Raw genomic sequence first — 9167 nt, forward strand, 5'->3', positions numbered from 1 at the left:
GAGGCGACGTCGTTGTGAACTGCCAAAATATTCTTCTTCAAACGTGCAAAGACCCCTACATAAAATGTTTTAATTAATAGTACACCTGTGGGAGTCCTAACACCACGAGATCACTGTTAAACGTTATTACCTCGAGCGTTTGATAGCACTCAGTTCGGTCCTTGTTTTTCATTGCGAAAGCAATTGTGTGGACACTCCAGGCGAATTTTTGCCGTCGTCGTGGTGGTCCGTATGTATTTATGTACATGTAGGCTATATGATTATTTACGCCGTGTAGGCAAGGTAGGTGCTATGCTATTCAACGGTCGAAGGGTGGCACTGCGCAAGCGAAAGTAACAAAACATTTCATTCACAGCAAATCCCTTTTATATTAGATATTCTCAGACTATTAAAAAGTGTTAAACAATAGTAGTGCTCACAATTTGAAATGGACATAATTTCATTGACACCGCTCTTAACGGGCAGCGCAGTGGCGCCTGTGCGATGCCATTACACGCCCTACACGGTGTGTTACCGCATTGAAGGGTGCCATAAATTTTGGCGCACCCGCGTATAGGTGGAACACCGTCAGAGTAGTTCGAGCGCGACGCTATAAAAGACGTGTGTAACATAAACTCTCACAGTCTTGGAGATATCGGCCTGTGCGTTGCCTGCGAGAGTAGTGCATCTAGGAGTGCTGCACAGGGTGGTTCAGCTAAGTCGGGCCAAGCTTTAAAAAATCCACGTATGAGTTACGAGAATGCAACCAAACTTAGTATTGTTCGCTGTCCTTTTGAACGACTCATAGTATTTTTCACTATGAGCTTACGTAATTAATGAACAATGAATATTTAACCAACTTTCAAAGCATTGATTTAAACGCAAAATCTTCACTGTAGAAGCTGTAGAGCATATTGAGAAATTTCCAAATCGTTTCATGCCGTGATGATAGCTTCTGTTGTTTTAACTTTTCCCGGCTGCGAAGAAAGCGCGCGACATTGGAAGAAGTACCAGTGCCCTCAGACAGGCTACAATCGAAGGATCGACGCGGCACGCAGAGTGAAAGGATAGATAGGTCGCAAAAAAGGTAGTTTTCGAAAGGCGAAGCATCGATTGCGATAGCAAATTAGTAGACAGCTATACGAAGTAAGGATTGTAGTTTTATCGGCCGTAGAAACTTGTTAACATTCACTTACTAAATTAACAAGCATGGTGTCACGCGCGCGCGAGCAAACATGAACTCATCTCACTCGATGACCGCGCACACTCGCTGTCAAAACGCTGGAGTGAGAAAGCGCGGTTGCAGCAGCGAGCGCATTGACCTTCGTGCTGCCTCTCGCTTCAACGCGAACTAAGCGGCGAGAACACAGCACACACGAAGCTATCAGCACTCGGAGAATTCTGTCCCCATCGCAGATCGCGGGCCCGCGAGGCCGCGACATACGCAGCCGCCGTCGGCGTAGAACACCCCCGACGCCCTGCCCTCCCACCCCTTTCTCCGTGCCTGACGGAAGACGGCGCTACGGTAACGGCGCGCTTCCTCTCCGTCCTCCATTGCGTACGCGAGATTGAGCCAGGCCTCGGAAAGTAAAGCTAGTTTCGGTTTCAAGGAACAGGCGTGCTCATAGCGGTTGTCGGACATGCTAAGTAATTTTTCTTATTTCTCTTTTCGTGAATTGTAAATTGGGCGAAGCGCGGGAAGTGGTCGCCGTCGTGCGTCCGTCGAGCTAAAACCTCTCTATATAAAAAGTAGCGACACGCTTCGAAGAATGCCGCCTCCTCCTCGCACGCCCTGTCAGAGACGGCCGCCGCGTCGGTATTGGTCTAATGGCATCACGTGGGCGGTCGCGCCGCCGCGCGCTGGCTGCGTTTGTTTACGATCGTACTCCATCGCCATTTTCGCTCGAGAAGCGTCTACCGACTGGCGAGGAGCACAACGATAGCGGCGAACACAGTCGGCGATCGTCGCAATCTGATCAGCGGCGAAACGCGTCGGCTTTTATACATGAGTCATCGAAGGTTCGACAGTAATCCCTGGTGCCCGCGTGTCTTCCATAAAGTACTGCACAATTCGCGACACTCAAACAATCAGATTACATAAGCGTCAGTGACAAATAACGCTCGAGAAACTTCCGATACATGCAGGCGCGTCCTGCGCCGAGCGATTACGTTTAACATTTGTTAGCCGGTGAAAAGCGGTCAATGGTGAAAGATAAACAAGTGCACGTGTCTCAAGCGGTGTAGGTGGCGCCACGGTCGAGAAAGGAGCGCGAAAGAGAGGAAGAAACGAGGAGGAGGGTAGGCGGAGGAGGAGAGTGTCTCTACTTTTATATAGAGGGGTTTTACGTCGAGCTTGTCCCCGCTCACCCTTGCCACTCGCTTAGCGATATCACAAGTCAGATCGCGCTTGGTCGTCTGCTTCGGTTGTCGTCCCAAGTGTGATGATGGGAAAGATAAGACAGAGAAGCTTGACGAGGCGTGCAACGAACGGACGACGCAGGAAACCATTGTGGTCGACCAAGCATTAGACGAAGATGGCTAAACCGGGGCATCACATGTGTTGCGCGGCTCTGTGGTGTTCGAACACCGGGAATTCCAGTTCTACGAAGTTTTCAGGTTTCCTAATGACCACGGGTAAGCGCAAGTATTTCACTCTATTTTTCGAGTAGCAGGTATTCATTTCGCATGAGTAAATCAGTTTTGTGCAAGCCTGAGTGGAGTGACATAAGAGCAGTGTCGCTCGACTCATTCGTGATGACGGCAGCCCATCTGTTGCCAGTTAAATACTTGTAATGAAGGGCTTGAGTGGGTGTGTTTGGGCTATACATTGTGTTCACTCTTTTTCGAACGACTGTGACGCTCCTGAGTTCGTTTGTGTGTGTGTTTTTTTTTCTTTTTTTATCTCCCTCTCTAGGCGTGTGCATTTTTCTTTATCTTTCTGTCTCCCCTTACCCCTTCCCCAGTGTAGGGTAGCAAACTGGATATTTACCTTCCGGTTAACCTCCCTGCCTTTCGCATCTCATTTATCTCTCTCTCTCTCTTTGTCGACATGCACAGCCAAGGTTAAAAAAAAAGAAAAGAATGAAAGACGCAGCCGTGATGGTTAATAATTTTCGCATTGGTTTGGATCTAGTGGTATCAATTTCCACTCATTCTGTACAAATTTCCGTTTGTGAATGAAAATTGCTTCTGTAGATGGCCACTTTCGCACTGCGTGGAGGTCATGCAGTCTTTTTCCAGTACTGAATGTGTGAATAAAAACAGAGGCGTTTAACTTTTACTTGTGTTGAGTTTTGGCTGGCCGAGAAATCGGCTAGTTTTAGTTGATCCACTTCACAACACACGAACAAAACTAACAATTGATGGTGTCAGGAAGTTATTTTCTTTATGCTACCCCCCGCTGTATCTGTGGGCTAGTTAAAGTGTAGCCCTAAACGTAACCGAAAGTTAGGACTTTCAAAGCGACTATTTTCACGAAATGACAAAATGTAATATATTAACTGCGAATATTGGCAATTAACAATGGTTCGCTATATAAATATTCTTCATTATAATTAAGCAAGAAATACTCAAGGAACCCCAACACGAGATATACAGATGCGGCAAAATACCCAGGTAGAAGAGCCTACGCAATTACCGTGACCAACAACAAAGGGAATGAGCTAGTCGCTGCCACCATACCGGCCAGAAATCCAGAAACGGCGGAGGAAGTGGCCATCATCCTCGGCATCGCCACATGCAAGGACACCGCAATCATCTTGAGCGAATCGCAAACGGCATGTAGAAACTTACAAAAAGGCCGAATCTCTGCCGCAGCCGTGAAAATTCTAAAATAGCTATCAACACGCCAAGAACTACCCGAAACCTACGTCGTATGGACCCCAGGCCACGAACACCTGGCAGGAAACGAAGCAGCACATACTGTCTCCCGAGAGCATACCAGCCGGGATTTCCTGCCGCACGGGATCCGGAAATCGACGAGGGTGGAGGACCTTCCCATCAACTACGCCGTAATACTGCAGCATTACTGACTCGAAAGAAGAGAATATCCTTTACCACATCCAAAATTAAGCAAGGAAGAAGCCACCGCCCTCCGCAGACTACAAACAAATACCATGGAATTATCATGCACCGGATGCACCCCACTAAATTCTCATACCTATGCCGATATTGTGATGTACTAGACACCCTACAACACATGGTGTTGGTGTGCCCACACCGCGAGAAAAACAATCAAGACGATGCCTCAGAAACGATACAAGCCACCGAAGAAACGTGGGAGGCAATGTTAACGGCACAGAGCCTGGAGGATCAGCGAAGTCTGGTGGACCGGGCCCGGGCTGCGGCATTAGCCAACGGCTTTCTGGACTGAGAGAGCCGCCCACCTAGGGCGAAGAAAGAACACTTTCTCGCTGTTGCTAGCAATAAACGTTCATTCCTCCTCCTCCTCATTATAATTGCTTGGCACTGATGCGTACGAGCAATGTCCCAGTGGTTTAGAAAATGAATAGCAGCTTGCAAGGTAAACCTGGTAGGAAGAAAGCGCTTCCTAATACACGAAACATTTCAGCGGGTTCTGCTCCGCGATTTGGCCAATGTCGCCGCACGGCCAGCGGACCTGCAAGAGAGCACGAACACAGTCCGCTTGCATGCGAAGTGGGAAAGGAGGGCTTCAGTGGCAACCCTCCTCCTCCCGACTGCGCGCCCTCTCCCTCTACCTTCTGACCTCATCGGTGACGTCATGGAGGGATTGTTTTGTTTGTTAATTATGTCCAGTAGGTGGTAGGCGCCACTGGTGGAACCGGTGCTGCCGCCGCGTAATCCCTATATTAGTATCAGCATGGGACCGAGCGTCCCATGGGAGGTATAGCGAGTTTCCGGCCCCTGATTGAGCCACCATCGTCGGCTGACCCTCGCACGCTTTCAATCGCACATAAATCGCACATGCCATCCGCCGCCAAAACGTCCTCGCTCTTTACGAAGCTTCAAGTCAAGCGTTATTTATCGCATATCCCATCGCCTCATGCGACAAGATATCTCGGCAAAGGTTGAAGCCATGACCATGGTATTCGATCCATCTTAGTTGCAAGGCCTGTCGTCGGTCTGCGTGCAGCATCGATCATTCGTTCGCGGCATGTTTGAGGGCACTGGCTTATGTCCCCGTGCTGTCACCGAATGTCCTTTTTGTGACGCATTCACACAGACCACCGTAGCTTACAAAGCTCAATAGACAAGATGTCAAAACACGTTTATTCGCGGCTCTCACCAGTATACAGCTAGCAGTTCATTTGACTTGCGATTCCATCACGCGGTTTTGTCGAATCATTTACGTAAGAGGGCATTATATTTCGCATATACTCGAACTAGTCGGAAAATGAACCTGCTGAGCTACACGAAGGCTCCCGACATTTGTGAAACGTTGTCGTATTGTCCTCACACAGTGCCGCAACACTATATGGCTAATGCGAGTCTTTCACGCAAACTGCGCGAAGAACGGCTTCTTATTTCTTTATTATCGCACGTTCAGTGCGACGTGCGCTCGTGGTAGAGAGCTTGGTGCACTCGCTTTCTCGCTCCGGCTGGTCATTCTTTGGTTTTCGTTGGGCTTATTTGTGAAATTTTGAATGTTCTGTAATATTGGGGAATAAGAATACCAGAAGTGCATTCAAGCTATTCAATAACTACGCCGTCATGATTCAAAGCCCGAGGGGCACTATAAATACGAGAACACTTAGCTGCGGCCCGATGTTGCGCATCAGGCTATTTTGGCTAGCACGCGTCGCTTAAAATCGCTTTATTTTTACTTCACGAAGCACACAATCGTTGTGTGCTTTATGAATGGGTGAACTTGGAATAGGCTTTGTGGTCGTCAAAAACTCGTCAGCCGAAGCTTCTGCGTTCATCTAACATGGCTCAGCAACCAGATAGTCCTGACGATATTTCGTCAAAGCCCTAGATCTACCCCCACTTTCTTGCATCCATCTGATACTGTACCGTGATGTTCTCAGATATCGTTTATAAGTATGTATAGTAATACTGCTGACTATTTGCATCCAATTCGTGCTCGCGACTCCCAACTTTACCGCTATAATCAATCATTGATATTCTCCCGATTGCGTTCATAGCATCATACATTCAATCACAGTTTGTCTATTTGGAGAAACTGTGATTTGCGAATGCGTTTAAATTACTGAAAAAAAAAAAAAACATGCACCGTGTGTCCAGCTCGTTTGTGTACCGGTTCTGATGCAAAATGTGGCATGTAGCTTTTCCTTCTAAAGCGCGCATATGGAACAAATGAGCCCGTGGCACGTATAGCTACCGCACATGAGCCTTCCGAATGCCGTTTACGAGCAGTTTTTTTTTTTTTTTTTCGCCGTGCAAACGGAAGATCGCGTTTCGTGGCTTCAGCTTGCGTGCCAACTGCATCCTGATTACATACTTGCGTCACGTCCGACTTGTGATTAATTGCGCGGCACGCACTTTCAAAAGAATGGCACGCACTTTCGGAAGAATGGCGCCATTTCCGAGCCCGCTTGCCCCGTGCGGAGAGATTGCGCAACCCGAATTCTTCTTCTCGCGAGTTCTTGGAAAATTGCTCTAAAGAAATGGCACCCGGCACTCGCAGCGAACTCGCAGGCTTCCTCGCAGTGGTATTGCATATACGGGACACTCGCACAATGCTCGCAATAGGCGCTCTTGCACTTAAGATGTAAGCTAATAGCTTTTATTGCCGAATTCTCGAGTCGTTCAATTTGCGTAACAGTCGGTGTAGTACGAGCGCGGCTGTTCCTTTCAGCGAGCTCGGTTCGTTGCTGTAGCACTACGTGACTCGCTACCACTGTTATGTAGCTTGACGCCGGTGGAAACGAGTATAGCATAATAATACATCACCAGCCACGATTACAACCGGTAATAAATGGTCGTAGATCACAGCGTCCGCGGAGGAAGAGAGTGTTTCGCGAAATAGGATAAAATTTATAGTTCTCCCCCGAGACACATTCAGCAAGGCTCTCGCCAGGTTGCTCGCAGATCTCAGCGCTAAAGAAATAAGAATGAAAGAAAGAATGAATGAATGAAAGAAAGGCCTTCGTGATTGTGAGAAACAAGGCAACTATATATAGTCTGAGTAAAGATAACTGTTTGTGCTTGTTGCTGTTGCCAAGTCTGAAAATTTTTCAGTCGCGGTTTGCTGGGCTTGTCGGCGTTCGATCCGTTTTAATGGAGAAAGCGATAAGTTAATGCCCATCCACGCTCGTCTCTTGCATAACCTCCAGAGACCCTTTGTACGTACATTATATTGAACCTTGCCTTCGCTCCTTTTCAAAGTTAACTGGGACGCGATTAAGCAAATTATTCATCACGGTTATGAAGTCGAATATTTGTGTAACTATATGGAAGTGGTTTACCGATGGCCTTGCCGTCAGGTGTCGAGGAAAATTGACACTAATTTGATCTAAACCGTCGTGTCGTCACAGAAGACACTTGCGAAGTGCGTTTCAAATACGGCGAGATGACATGAAAATCCAGGATGCGGCATCAACGTGCTAACCGTGCACCACACGGTTTTATTTTTTAATCTGTGTGTTTGGGAAAATAAAAACGGTTTCTTGCAAAACAGAAATGAGAGGACGGTTAATTAAAAACCTCAACGTACGTGGAGGTGCTAATTGATCACCTAATCGTGGTATTAAATTTTTTTCCCATGGTCGTAACATACCAGTCGGTAATATAAGCACCAACCTGAGTAGCAATTACGTCTCGGATCTGTGTACGGGTCTTGCGAGGAGATAGGTAATTTCCAAGGTTGCTTGAAATGCAGTGTAAGAAGCATAGAATTTGACATTCTAAACTTAAATGAACATTATAAATTATGAACATTGTAACATTATAAGAATATTAAGTTTAAAGTGTGCTTTCTATTCAAACGCGCCGTATGATTCTCAGAATAATAAAACTGATGCTTTATAGCGCATGGAGACAGACAAAATCCGAGAAATCCGATAAATAAAATAGTACCGGCAAAAGTAATTGCATAACTTATGCATACGCAGTGCTGCGAATCTTACTGAATTTTTGCAGAGTCGAACGTTGCAGCGATTAGCGATTAAAAATCTGTGCCGCGTCTTCTGGCAGCCGCCTAGGGCAGGCTTCATTCCTATTGTGTGCCATGCAAATAGTCGATGAATAATTTGTCTCCATTCTTCTTCACGCACTTGTGATAGGGAACTTAGAACATGCTCGATTCGTGACCAAATGCTTCAAAAAGTAGCAAGAAGCTAGCTGCTCTTATTTAATTTGTTCCTCATTCTTAACTTCCCTTGTTCGGATGCGCAGATTATAACTCTGTTTCAATATAGTTCGAAAGGCTAAACGTTTCGTTTGGACGAAATATTCCCTTCGTGTTGGGTTAACTGTAGACGAACCGGCAGGTATCCTTTCAGACTTGTGTCGTATATGGTATATCGATGTTCCAGTCCTTCGTGCTGGCAATGTGTTGCAGCTGCCGCGTTTCGTCCTCGTGTCCTGGTTGGAGAACGAAGAACTGTCTGTGTTCGACGCGGAAGTATGACTGCGTCCAGGACTGTTTCCCGGGCTCCCGGTACAACAGCTGGCTGTGCAACAAAGGGCAGCGCTCGCCTCGGCTTACCTGAAGAGGGCTATCCGCTTATGCGCATGGGTTATTGTTAGACAAGACGTGCTACTAATTTGGACTCGCTTTGACCCGCACGTGGGCGTAGAATCGCCTGGTCGTACTAGCGAGAAATGCGGCGACGGAGGAGAGCATGCAAGTGGCGAGATAGCGGCGGTGGGAGGGGGTAGCCGTAAAGTGTTTCTTTTACCGGCTGAGAGAAAAAAAGCGCAATAACGGTGTCGCAAATAAGAGACACCTCAGCTGGAATAATCCTATAACGCTGCGAGGCAGAAAGATCGGGAGCGAAAGAACGGATAGGAAGTTGGAGAGGGAATGGAGGAGAAACAGAGGGGGTAGGTGGAGGAAAGGAAAAGACCGAGAAATGTGGGCGGAGGAGAGGCGCAGTTCCAACACCTCCTAGAGAGTGCAGTTGGGTCGATTGGTGTCACGTGGTATGCAGAACAGCGCAGTAGCGCACCCAGGATCTCTGCAAGGAGGGGGCGGCAAGCATTTTGCATTACATGCAAATTCCTTGCTTTAGCCAGAGAAATTC

This window comes from Dermacentor silvarum, chromosome 2, assembly GCF_013339745.2.
Source record: "Dermacentor silvarum isolate Dsil-2018 chromosome 2, BIME_Dsil_1.4, whole genome shotgun sequence".
NCBI lineage: Eukaryota > Metazoa > Arthropoda > Arachnida > Ixodida > Ixodidae > Dermacentor > Dermacentor silvarum.